The 12,877-nt window shown below is 42.7% G+C and overlaps 1 protein-coding gene across 17 annotated transcripts in view; it reads right to left on the bottom strand.

Moving 5' to 3' along the window:
• The window catches only part of Rbfox1 (RNA binding fox-1 homolog 1), a 1,640,850-nt gene that overhangs the window by 340,453 nt on the left and 1,287,520 nt on the right, over positions 1 to 12,877 (bottom strand). The gene's annotated exons all lie outside the window — the stretch shown is intronic.

Raw genomic sequence — 12,877 nt, 5'->3', positions numbered from 1 at the left:
GGAAGACCCTCTCTCAAAGCGTAAGTAAAAAGCAATAAAGAAAGATACCTGGAGGTCACCCTTTGAACACAGCACATACATTTTCACACCTATACCCATTCCCCCACAGTTATGAACAAAAACAAAACCAAACAAACAAATAAGAACAACAAGAACCATAACAACAACAACAACAACAACAAAACCACTCAAACCTAGCAGGTTCATGTGGGCAGCTGATCAAAAATTATCTACGAATACTCAGTATGTGGTAGACAGTATGAAACTGTCTCAAAACATTGGACTCACTTTCCACCCCTTCTTCACCCAATTTCAGTTTGAAAAGGCAATTCATGAGTAACAAAATAATAGCTGAAATCTGAGTAAATTAGCTTTGTGGGTCATTGAGCTCCATTCTTCCACATCTCTGATGCAGGGGCTAATTCCCAGACCCAGGAAGCAAAGTGGTACCCAACAGGAATCCAGACTCACACTAGGCAGCCACTTTGCAGCTAGTAGGAGGCAGTGTTGAGTTTACCCCCCCCTCCCCAACACACACACACAATTACTAGGTAAATTGTCTAGCTGGCATTGCACTGTGAGATGTGATCTAGAAATGTACCACAGAGTAGGTGCAGACTTGCTGGTGCTGTGTTTCATCTGTGAAGGGATTTTATATGGCTGGTATGTGTATCTTCCAGCTGTGATATAAGAATTTGCAATATAGTAAACAAAGATGACACCCCCACTCCCCCCTCCCCCCCGAAATGAAAGGCATTGAGAAGAATGCAAAGCAGGGACTTGGAAAGCTCAGTTCCCATGGGATTCCATGGCGTGGAACCATGGTGGCTGGGCTGTTCCTTTCCTAGCTATACACTCTTGAACTACTTCATTTGCCTCCTAGACTCCAGAACCATCTGGGCATGTAACGGTAACCTGGTATCTCATCACCTCCATACAGTGTGCATCACCTCCATACAGTGTGCATCACCTCCATACAGTGTGCATTACCTCCATACAGTGTGTATCACCTCCATACAGTGTGCATCACCTCCATACAGTGTGCATCACCTCCATACAGTGTGCATCACCTCCATACAGTGTGCANTCCATACAGTGTGCATCACCTCCATACAGTGTGCATCACCTCCATACAGTGTGCATCACCTCCATACAGTGTGCATCACCTCCATACAGTGTGCAGTAGAGGTAGCTACTTGCCATGGTTTCTGCTCTAACCTTCGCAGTTAGTATTCACCCATCTTTGACTTCAGATGTGAGGGCTCAGATGATGATAAACTGTCATATTCCCACTTCTCATACCAGGAAATATGAGGGCATAATTAGTACTACGCAACTTTGAAACTAGTAATATGAAGCTGTCATGAAGTAAGGTCTGAAGACAATTGGGGGTGACCTTCATAGGGCCTGGAAGATAGCTCAACTGGTTAAATAATGAGTAAGCAGAAAGGCCTGGGTTCAGACACCCAAAACCTATGTGATAAGCATGGTAGGGCCAGCCTACAATGATAACACTCATGAGGCATAGGCAGGAGGATCCCTGGGGCTCAGAGCCAGCTAGTTTTGCTGAATCTGTGAAATACGTATGCAATGAGAGACATGGTCTCAAAAACAAAAACAAAGACAACAACAACAACAACAACAAAAACAAGAAAGAAAGGGATATTAGAAGTTACCAGACATTGACTTCTGGACACATACAGGCACACACACACACACACACACACACACACACACACACACACACACACAATGTCACCTTCAAATCAGACACACTCTTGCCACAAACCACTTTTCTCTCCAAATAGGATGCACAATATAGATTTTGTCAAAATGATGATCAGCAAGAACTCCAAACACTACCACACATACACAACTATTGGCTTTCTCTAAGTCCAATGTCAATTCGTCCACTTTCAGATAGCCAAGGTGTTTTTACACTACACTAATTTTAGTTGCTTGATTTAGCTACATAATTACATTTCTAGATAACGACAGCAGACAGGGTTTGGCAGAGAATTCAATTATTTAAGGCTGGAGGTTTGGCCATCTTGACAAGGTTCTCTGTAATTGATTCACATGCATTGGACTGGCCATGTTGTGCAATCCCGAAAGCCCCTCGAACAGCTGCACACTGACCCATCTTATACAAGCGCCCGATACCGTTTCTAACTTTAGCTTCTGACTATGACTTTCAAAACCATATTTCTGAGAAGTTAGCAGGAAGGACAGACATATCACCACGAGACCGGTGTGTTTTCTAGTTTGCTTCCTGTTGACATTCATGACATAGAGACACTCCTCAGTGCTGAGGGAAGGTCCTGGGCTGAATTTTGTCTCTCTGATATTATAAAGTGCAAAAGCTGTAGTGTCAGAGGCAGGACACACAACTTACTTGTTGAGTGTATAAACTGACATATTTACATCTTGATTACACAGGTGTAGAAGAGTCTGAGGGCAAACTTCTGCAGGGGCTTTGGAAATTGGGGGATTGTATAAATGTGACAGGCAGATCAGCAAAATTGGGGCTGGAGAGATGGCTCAGCAGTTCAGAGCACTTGTTCTCCTCTCTCTCTCTCTCTCTCTCTCTCTCTCTCTCTCTCTCTCTCTCTCTGTTTTGGTTTATTGGAGATAGGGTTTCTCTGTATATAATCCTGGCTGTCCTGGAACTCACTTTGTAGACCAGACTGGCCTCAAACTCAGAAATCCGCCTGCCTCTGCCTCCCAAGTGCTGGGATTAAATCATGTGCCACCATCGCCCGGCCAGAGCACTTGTTGTTACAGAGGACCCAGAGTATATCACTAGCACCCACACAGTGGCTCACAATAATCACCAATTCCAATTCTTTTGGTCTTTATGAACACCAAACATATACACGGCACACATACATGCAGGTAAACACTACACATAAAATAAAATAAAAATAAATTAATAAACAGATATATGGATTATCATATGAATTATTCATGTATATGCACACAGTTTTATTGAAGAACCTGCTGGTTCAAGTTACGTTAAAATGGCAATGTGTCATATAAGGGACAGATTGACATATAGCTATAGATGATACACATATGGTATTTTCTTTCTTCTTTTTAAGAAAACTGTGTTATAAAATGTTTGCTGTCTCTGTCTATCTTCTTTCATCTCTCTAAAGCTAAGGACAAAATTTTTGGTGAGGAATTATTTTTACTTTGCTTGCTAGGAAAATTAGCATCAAATGAGATGCTAAAAGTTAGCATGGAACACTACCCACCTGCCAGCCTTCACAGGTTGCACATGGAGATTCTTGTCTATCCCAACCCCGGCCAGTACTGACCACCTTGACCCCCATTGTCTCTGATTCTGACTTTCCACCTACATATTATTCTGGTATGGTTGTAATCCCTGCAGTATTCTAAACCAATAACAAAAATGTGAATGAATGACCACTATTAAGTGAATTATAGGAAACCTCTGTTTTCCTAACAACTGCTTAATTTTCCCAAAGTACATCTTATATTAATAAGCTATTTTTTCTTGGTTCATTTACTAGAAGGTGTGCGACATTTTGTGTAGCTCTGTACTCTCCAGAGCTTGACACAGACACTTCATGAGGTTATGTATCCAACATGCAATATTAAGCTAATGATAAAATTTGCAAACTTATAATCATAAAACAGACAATGAAATAATAAAGTCCAGAAAAAGAGATGTTGCTAACAGTGGCTGAAAGCACAGCCAACTCCTCCAGATGTCTTGTATTCAAAATGAAGGGCCACATAGTGTTGACTGTCCTGGGTCTCCCTAGATATTAAATAAGTATGAGTATATATGTGACAAATGTCTCTGGTGAATGCCCTCTTCCCTGATTTACAAACATTCAATACCTGGCTCCTGGAGGGCACAAAAGCACCCAGGGACAAATGAATGACTGTGGCCTGGTTTCATACGACTTTATTAAGCATTGAAACTTATACATCCTTGGGTTTTCCTGGAGCATGGAATATTTTTCTCCCTTAAACTCTTTCAACCACCTAAAAGTGTCAAATGGGCAAGGCATGGTGATGCCCACCTGTAATTGTAGAAATCTGGAAGCTGATAATGGGAAGATTATAATTTCAAGGCCAGGGAGAGGGGGAGGAAAGGGAGGAAGGAGAGATAGTGAAAGCACCTGTCTAAGAAAGAAATAGAGAGAGAGAGAGAGAGAGAGAGAGAGAGAGAGAGAAGCAGAGGCAGAGGCAGAGGCAGAGGCAAGACACAGTGTCAGCTGGAGGAGGTCAGGCCATTCATGTCCCAAGGATTGTGGTGTCCAGTAGATATCCCCTAAGAGACTAAATCTAGCCCAGAGAAAAGATGAGGATGACATCTCAACACTGTGAAAGAGCTAATATTTGAAATTGGAGTGTGTGAGTAAGTGTAGGCATTCGGTGCTTTCGAGAGTCTAGGAGACTTAGACATAATGAGGTCCACTTCATTGTCTGAGCCACGACTCAGACCTTGGAAGGAGCAGTATCTTTCCTAAGGGAAGGAAGATATGCCTACATGAGCCTTCCCAGCATCTCTTGCCAGATTCCCGCAAAGAAGCTGAGACTCAGGCACCATGGATTATCCACCCAAAATAAACGGTACAAAGATCAGTTCTCCTTTGTTGCTGAACAACGATCATAGTGTGTGTTAACTGCTTTTCTTAGCTTTTAGAGACTGAGCATGTGTGTGTCACCACATGGACTTTCACAAACGACTGAATTACAGCCTTCCTTTCCGAGCAAGGCTGGGGAACAGATGACCTCTTAGAGAAGTTAGAGTTGGTGGTGATAGTGTTTTTGAACCTGGCCATACTCAACTTTCAATGTCCACCAGATAAAGCACTTTTTTTCTCTTTTTCCTCTTCTCTTTCTTTTGTTCTTCCTTCCCTTCCCTTTCCTTTTCTTTTCCTTCTTTTGTATGCAACCCGCACCAGCGAATTACCTTTATGAACACTTCCATGTTTCAAATTTCCTTTCGAAGTTGCTGACCAAAAAAAAAACAAAAAAACAAAAACCCTCCTTTTCCAACTCTTCCTCCTTTCCTTCTTTCATGGTTAACTTTGCTGGCCTACACAGAAGGTCACATTGTCTGCAAAGCATCCTCTATCGCCACGTGCAGAAAGCATTGACCTTCATCCTTTGGAATTATTTTAGTGTTACACCTAGTAACAAATGTTGTCACATTGGATTATGACTCGTTGGGTGATTAGGGAGGGGTGGTATGTGATTGAACTAAAATGGTGATTAGATAGGCCTTAGGTTATGGCTCAGTGGTTAGAGATCCTGCCTACTCTATACAAAGCCCTGAGTTTTATCCCTAGCACCACCAAAACCAGCTGTGGTGGTGTATGCCTGTAATTCTAATGTTCAAGAAGTAGAGACAAGAGGTTCTCTACTTCTACTTAGAGACAAGCTTAAGGACATCTTTGGTCAGAATGGGATATAAGAAATCCATTTCAAAAAAAAAAAAAAAAGAAAGAAAAAAAGAAAAAGAAAAAAAGAAAGAAGGCAAATTAGTGATCAGATATATACAATATCCTATAATATTTTGCCGGAAAATTTCCTGAATACATGTAAGCAAAATGGAGAGGCTGTCTCTCAGGAAATAAAGATCTATCTGTAGCTCCAAAATCATCTCAATGGACTCAGGGACATCATGGCTAAACGGGAGTTTAGTTAGATAAAATGGGAGTTTTAAAGCTGCAGGGCGGGTATCAAAGGTTGGCTCTGCCATCATCTCTTCCAGTATGATGTACTCTGAAACCTTCATCTCTACAGCAGTAACACAAGGTGCCTAGACCCTTCCACAGGTGTGCTGAGGCAGTGGAATGACGTGTGGGATGTGGGTGTCCCTGGCACTTGCAGTGTGCTCGGAAGTACTAACTTGATCTTTGTCTCCTTCTTTGGAGTGCCTTTAAGATGTCTCTGCAGGGTATCTTCTCATGTGTGGTTCTCACAGCAGATCTGTGGCCTGAACGTCCCTGCAATGGTGGCCTGGAGACCTCTGTCGGCAAACTCCCAGCACTCAGCTGCTTAGGCTTCACGTACTCTCTTTCAAAGATGCGCCAGCCGCTCAGGAAGCAGCTGCGTGCAAGCTGACCTGTCCATCCTGTGACTCAGGAGAGCATTGAATCTGGCTCAACACAAAACCATGCAGATTCTTAAAACACTAAGCTTTCTGTTCTTTTTGTTGAAACAGGGTCTCACAGAACACAGGCTGACCTCAAAATCACCATGTATCTGAGGGTGGCTTTGAACTCCTGATCTTTCTGCCTCTACCTTCCAAGTGATAGGATTATAGGCACATATTATCACCCACAGTATACTTGGTTCAAGGGATTGAACCTGGGGCTTTGTGTATGATGAGTAATCACATTATCAACTGATTCACACTCTTAGCCAAACGGTTTCTTTTTCAACTTGATGGCATAGTTCTCTAGCACAAACCTTGTAAATGGCAATATTCTGTCACAATGTGGAAAGTTTGCCTATTTTTTTAATCAGATATTCTAGATAGTATCCCTGTTTCCTAGCTTTATAATCTATTCAGCTGAGATCCCAAAACATCTTAGTTGATTTGTCTTAGGGCAGGAAACATATGGCTGGAATTTCCATTCAGGGAAGCTACATTTGGCCTTTCCGGCTTTCTCTTCCAGGGTTTGCTTTTCCCTGTGGCTATATGCCCTGTCGATTACCAAGGAGCAGCTATTTCTATCTGCCAGCTCGTCGAGAAAGACCACACTCAGAGAGCGGCTGGAACCAAAAGAGATCAATGTGATTCACCGCCACCAGACGTTGTTTTAGTTCCGCCCAGTGATGGGAGAAAGGCTGCTTGGAAAAGCTGAATATTGCGTAGACCTCAACATCAAATTCCTTGACTTATTATGTAATAGTTAAATTCTTGAGTTCCAACGATCTAAAGATTGATGAGGCAAGTCTAAGAAAGGAGGAGATGGGCTCCAGGATATTATATAATGCAACACCTGAATCATAGCAACTTCAAATAGAATACTATGGAAGGAAGCCCTTCATAGAAAAGCCTCCACAGACCATGGGCAACACACACTGGGCCAGCAAACAGCACTTTCTCTGGTTGCAACTCTCCCCATTACAATAGAATCATCACTGGAGGACCACGGCGGCTACATCCAAGGAGGGAGGCCGCATCCTAAGCCCCTGTGATGGATACTTTTCCATTTAAATGCATGAGTGAGTTCATTCAAGGAAAGGATCACTGATGCCAAGTACATTATGAGTGTTAGCTATTTTATTATTTTATGTACATATTTGTCTTTTTGTACCTACAGGAAGTTATCTTCATCACATGCATGCAGGTACCCACGAAGGTCAGAGGGAATTGGACATCCTAGAAGTGGAGATATAGAAGGTTGTGCATAGACTGATGTGGGTGCTGGGAACTGAACCCAGGTCCTCTGTAAGATCAATAAGCACTTTTAAAGCACACCAGGGTAACTATCCTTGGTGCCTTGGTGTCTATTCCTTCACTACCTAGCATTCCTCATTATTCTAGATCACCTCATGGGACACACTATACTCGATATCATTCAAAGTCTCTGTCCCTTGGAGCATCCATCACATGAGAATATGATAGAAATTCTAACTTACAGAGTGGTGGAGGATGTAGTATGTGTGTGCTTGTACGTGTCCACACATGTGCACACGTGAATTGTGTGTGTGCTCCATGACAGATGTATGGGCATCTGAGGAAATCCTTGAGTGCTCAGCCTTTGGTACATTTGGCTTTTGTTTAAGGCAGTGTTTCTCATTCAGTGTGGCCTAGACCTTCATCAGGTTGGCCAGGCTAGGTAGCTTGTGAGTTCCACAAATACATCTGCCCCTGTCTATGTCTCCCTTCTCGCCAACTCTAGAATTACAAATGTGTACCATAATGCACAGTTTCTTATGTGGGTTCTACGAACTCAAATTCAGGTCCTCATGCCTATGAAACAAGCATTTTATTGACTGAGACAACTCCCCAGCCTTAGGCTATGGTTTAAACAGGAACGAAATTTTAAAGTATTTGTCTGGAGAACTGCCCCTGCCTGATGGTTGTTGTCATAATGAAAGCAGAATGAGCAGCAACTGGTTTGGCCCACTAAATGATCCCAAAGTCCTCCTGCTAATTGGTTAATAAAGTGCACTTACAAGTTCAGACTCATGTGCTACTTTCTTCGATCTCCCAAAGAAAAATTGAAATACACACGTTAAGAAAAGATATGTGTATAGCTTCTATACATGGCAAAGAGCTTTAAAAACAAATTATGATGACAGAAGTTTACGTGATAGTTTCATGAAATAAATAATGCCTTTAAAACAGGAGCAAACCAAAGGATCTGAGACAACATGTCACTCTCCCTAGTAGTATTGCCCCATCTCCCAAAATGGTTAGGAAGATACACAAAGAGCATTCCAGTAGTCCTATCCACAAGGACTCTGCTAATGATCGTTAGAAGTTTGAACCCCTAGCCATGCAGATAACATAAGTTTCTCTTGGTTCATTAAGCACTTCTTGACCTGATTCTCCTCTGAAAGCCAGACTGACTGGCTGAATGAGCAAATCTAAGAATATCAGCCCCTCGCACCATCTCTGCTGAGATCATCAATGCTTCAGGAACTGACCTCTGACCTGTCTGGGGATGAATGGCAGCTGGGTTGGAGAATTAGTTGACCTTGCCTGAGGCAAACAAATATTCCCTGAGGACTCTTCCATACAGACTGAATAATCAGCTGCTCCCAGCACAATCCCTGGTGCCCTGTCCATATCCCCTGCCTTCTATACTGCAGGTGCCTGTAGGGGCTGGCCACAGCGAAGGATTCAAATAGCCATATTCTCCAGCTCTGGGAGTGAAGCTGTTCTGTCCCATCCTTATACAGCTGACCACTATGCTGAAGCACCTGGGCTCCACTTTCTGCTCGGAAACTTGGAGTCGGTCTGGAATCTTCAAAATAACACCCTGCATGGCAGAGACCCGTTGGATGTTCTCTGTCAAAACGATCAATGATCAAGCAACTAAGTTTCTCTCTCTCTCTCTCTCTCTCATTCTCTCTATCTCTCTCTCTCTCTCTCTCCCTTCCTCCCTCCCTCCCTCCCTCCTTCCCTCCCCTTTTCTGTTTCCTTCCTTCTTCCTTTCTCTCTCTCTCTCAGATTCTAAATGACTGTTAGCATTCAAACGTATTTGAGAAGTATTATAAGACAGAAAAACTGCTTGACCTTATTAAATACAGACTTTCCAAACAGGTCTAAAACCCAACACATAATTCTTCCCTCAGTTCAGCAATCTATCTGTCTATCTGTCCATCTCTCTTCTACCCATCCATTCACCAATCCTTCTACATAGTCATTCACCCCCCCTCTTTCTCTTTCTCTCTCTTTCTCTCCCCCTCCAACCCCACACCTATACACCTATTCATTCACCAATCATCTCATCTCCTACCCACTCCTCTCCTTTCTCAGCTGCGCATCTACACACACACACACACACACACACACACACACATCTACCTATCTATGTACCACCCACCCATCCATCCATCTGCTCACCTATCAACCCATCTATCCAGTTCTGTTCACTTCCTGCCACCTGTCAGTGAAGAGTTAAGGACATTACTGGTGCTAACTTTCTTCTTTTCTTTTCCTGTCTCATCCTTCAGCTCTTCAGGCTCCTGAGCCACACAGTCACTATCATGCACTCAATGCTTTTTGTGAGACTCCGTCCTCGTTCCTGCCCATCATTCTCCCAGTTCATCTTCCCCATCCCATTGAAATAGAGTCTGCCATATTAAACACATTCCTGATAAAGACTGGGGATATGACAGCTCATAGGACCAGCCTGTATCAGAGCTGGGCTCTGAACCAAAACAGATAGACAGCACCTCACTGTCAACAACCCTAAAAGTCATTCTTGGCATATGGTACCTATTAACCTGCTGTAAGAGAACATGGACCTAGGCCAAAGTGAACATGAACGGCCTGTGCATTCTCAGCCCTCAGCTTCCTATTCAACCTCAACAACTCTCATGATAATTACATGTTAACAGAGCGCCATAGCAAAGATGAAAGGAGTACGTCCACGTTTGCAGACAAATTGACATTTACCATTTTGCTGACTCTTCTGAGGCTGAAAATCAGCTGCCAACAGGAGGCAGTCCAGTGCACCTGAGCGAGAAGCCAATACTTAGAGAACAATAAGAAAGCATCATCCTGAAAGAGGAGAGCCATCACAAAAATGACACACTAGAAAGGCATCCTCACTTGCTTGTCCAACCTACAGCTTGTGGGCTCATGTGGCTGATGATAGCTATGAATGCAGCCCCTCAAAAAACTGTGACCCTACTTAAGATGTGAGATTTTGTTTTCTGCAATTAATATTTCTTTTTTGCAATGTAATCGCATGGTTCTCAAACATGGACATTGTAAATGGCAACAAATGTCACAAGAAGTGAATGTGTGAGTATACTTGGAACTCAAGGCATGCAGTTTGTCACAAATTAATTCTTTTTTTTTTTTTCTCAGTATGGCTTAGAGGAGCCAAAAGCTTGGCTATCCCTGCTTAAGGTCTCTCTAGGGGATGCTGTGGTTCCATGAGAGTCACTGATGTTTTTTTCCCCATAGTAAATTCTTCCCTGGGGCTGAAACAATGATTCTCAGTTTTTATTTGTCATGCATAGGCCACTTGAGTATTTTTATCTTCATCCCAGAAAATTTCACAATACTCAGGAAATTTCCATGTCACTCACTGTATGTGTGTGATGTCTGTCCCCTCTGAAATTCACCTGTGGACTCTAGAGCAGTCTTCTCATTTGATGGGAGATTTTAGATTATAGCTTTTAGAAAGACTGGGTGTGTACAGAATGAGACACTCTCTCTAATTGAGGCTCACATGAACAAGCCAGATGGCCATCCTTATGTGAGTGAGACTAGGCTGCTGTGCTTGCCAGTCCTTTGCCTCTGAGGACCCAGACCTTCTACTAGGAAGGCCCAGCCACAGTTTGGCGGGGTTGGAATTCAAAGTGGTAAGAAATCTGTGATAGCTTCAGTTGTCAACTTGATACAATCTAAAATTGCCTTGGAGGGGAGTCTCAAGGATGGGCTGTCTAGATCAGGTTGGCTTGTGGGTATATCTGATAAATAGTCTTGATTGTGTTAACAAATATGGAAATTCTAAAAGGGGCAGCTCCATTCTCTAGGTTTGGTTCCTGAACTCTATAAAGAGAAGATCAAATGTGCCTTCCCTTTCTATCTGCTCTCAGTTGTGGATGTAACTGAGTATGTCAAGGATCTGATGGCTTCACTACCCCCAAAGAAATGGACTAGAATAATCCAAATAATCCCTTCTTCTCTTAAGTCACTTTTGTCAGGAGACATCACAGCAATAGCAAGCAAAACTAAAGACAAAAGCACCCTGGGGAGGAGCCAGGTATGACTTCCTTCTGATGGAAGCTTCAGCCTGGAAAACAGTGCCATCAAGTCACAGAGAACGACAGGCATCCTGGGACACTCGCCCAGTCACATGGGGGATACATAAGAAGTGGGTACATGCCTGTGTTCACAACTCGTGCAATATGGACTCAAGACAAGACAGAGAGACCAGTGCCCAGAGCTACTTTCGACTGGGTTGGCTGGCTCTGGCTCCACTGAAGACTGGCTGGACATCGTCTCCTCAGTGTCAAGGCTAGGCAGCTGGTAGGAAGCAAGAGCCTCTGACAGGTGGGATTCCAACTTCCCAGATTAGCAATGTCCTTCTGGAACAAACTGGGTACATCAGAGGCAGAACCACCCTGTGGCCTCATTTCCTCTATGGCTCTTACATTACAATCTATTTTTAGATCGTTTCTAACAAGCCATGGACACTATTTATTATTTGCCAGGCACCTTCTAACCTCCTTGTTTATTAACTCATTTAATCTTAATAACAACTCTATAAGCTAAATCCTGTTACTACAGCTATAGATCTGATAGAGACACCGAGCAAAGAGAGGTTATATAACTCACTCAAAGGTTCCAAAATCTCAAGAAGGTAGGTGTGTGGGTGTTTGTAAGTTTCCCTAAAATCTTTAATTTACTCATTAAAAAACCTAATTTTCTATCATGACGGCAATATATTATATATGCATTGACTATGAACTTAGAGAGTGGAACCAAGGTCTGACCCTAACACTTCCCATCTGTGTTGCCCTAGACAAGTTACTTAACCTCTCTGAAACTCAATTAATTCTCTTACATACCGAGAGTGATCCTATTCTTAGGTGGGGTGTTCACTAAGGAATATAACACTGTATTTAACAGCTCCTGGGTATCAGTTCATTTTGAAGTATCAAAGCTCTGTATATAAAGCCCAAATCTTAGCATGACCCGGTGTGTTTACAACCCAAGTAGAATATCAGGAACTTAAGTGACTACTCATACTATGCTCTTTCCTGAGTCAATAAATCCTCATTTTTACTTGAATTGGGCTCCTGCCCCCAGAACTAACATAGTTCAGAATAATCTAAAAATGCCTGGGAAACACTGCAAACTCATACATTCAAAAAAGGGGAGTCGGGTTGGGCCGTGGTGGTGCACACCTTTATGTTCAGCACTTGGGAGGAAGAGGCAGGTAGAGCTCTGAGTCTGAAGGCATCCTGGTGTACAGACTGAGTTCCAGGACAGCCAGGGCTACACAGAGAAAACCAAAAACCCAAATCAAACCAAACTGTACCAAAAGAGCAAACTGGGCCTTAAAATAAAATCTATCTATCTATCTATCTATCTATCTATCTATCTATCTATCTATCTATCTATCTATCTATCTATCTATCTATCTATCTTTCTATCCTATCTATCTATCTATCTATCTATCTATCTATC

This window comes from Mus caroli, chromosome 16 (genome assembly GCF_900094665.2).
Source record: "Mus caroli chromosome 16, CAROLI_EIJ_v1.1, whole genome shotgun sequence".
In the NCBI taxonomy this organism is placed as follows: Eukaryota; Metazoa; Chordata; class Mammalia; order Rodentia; family Muridae; genus Mus; species Mus caroli.
Note: the sequence above shows the minus strand (reverse complement) of the source record. Positions and strands in the feature narration are given on the sequence as shown.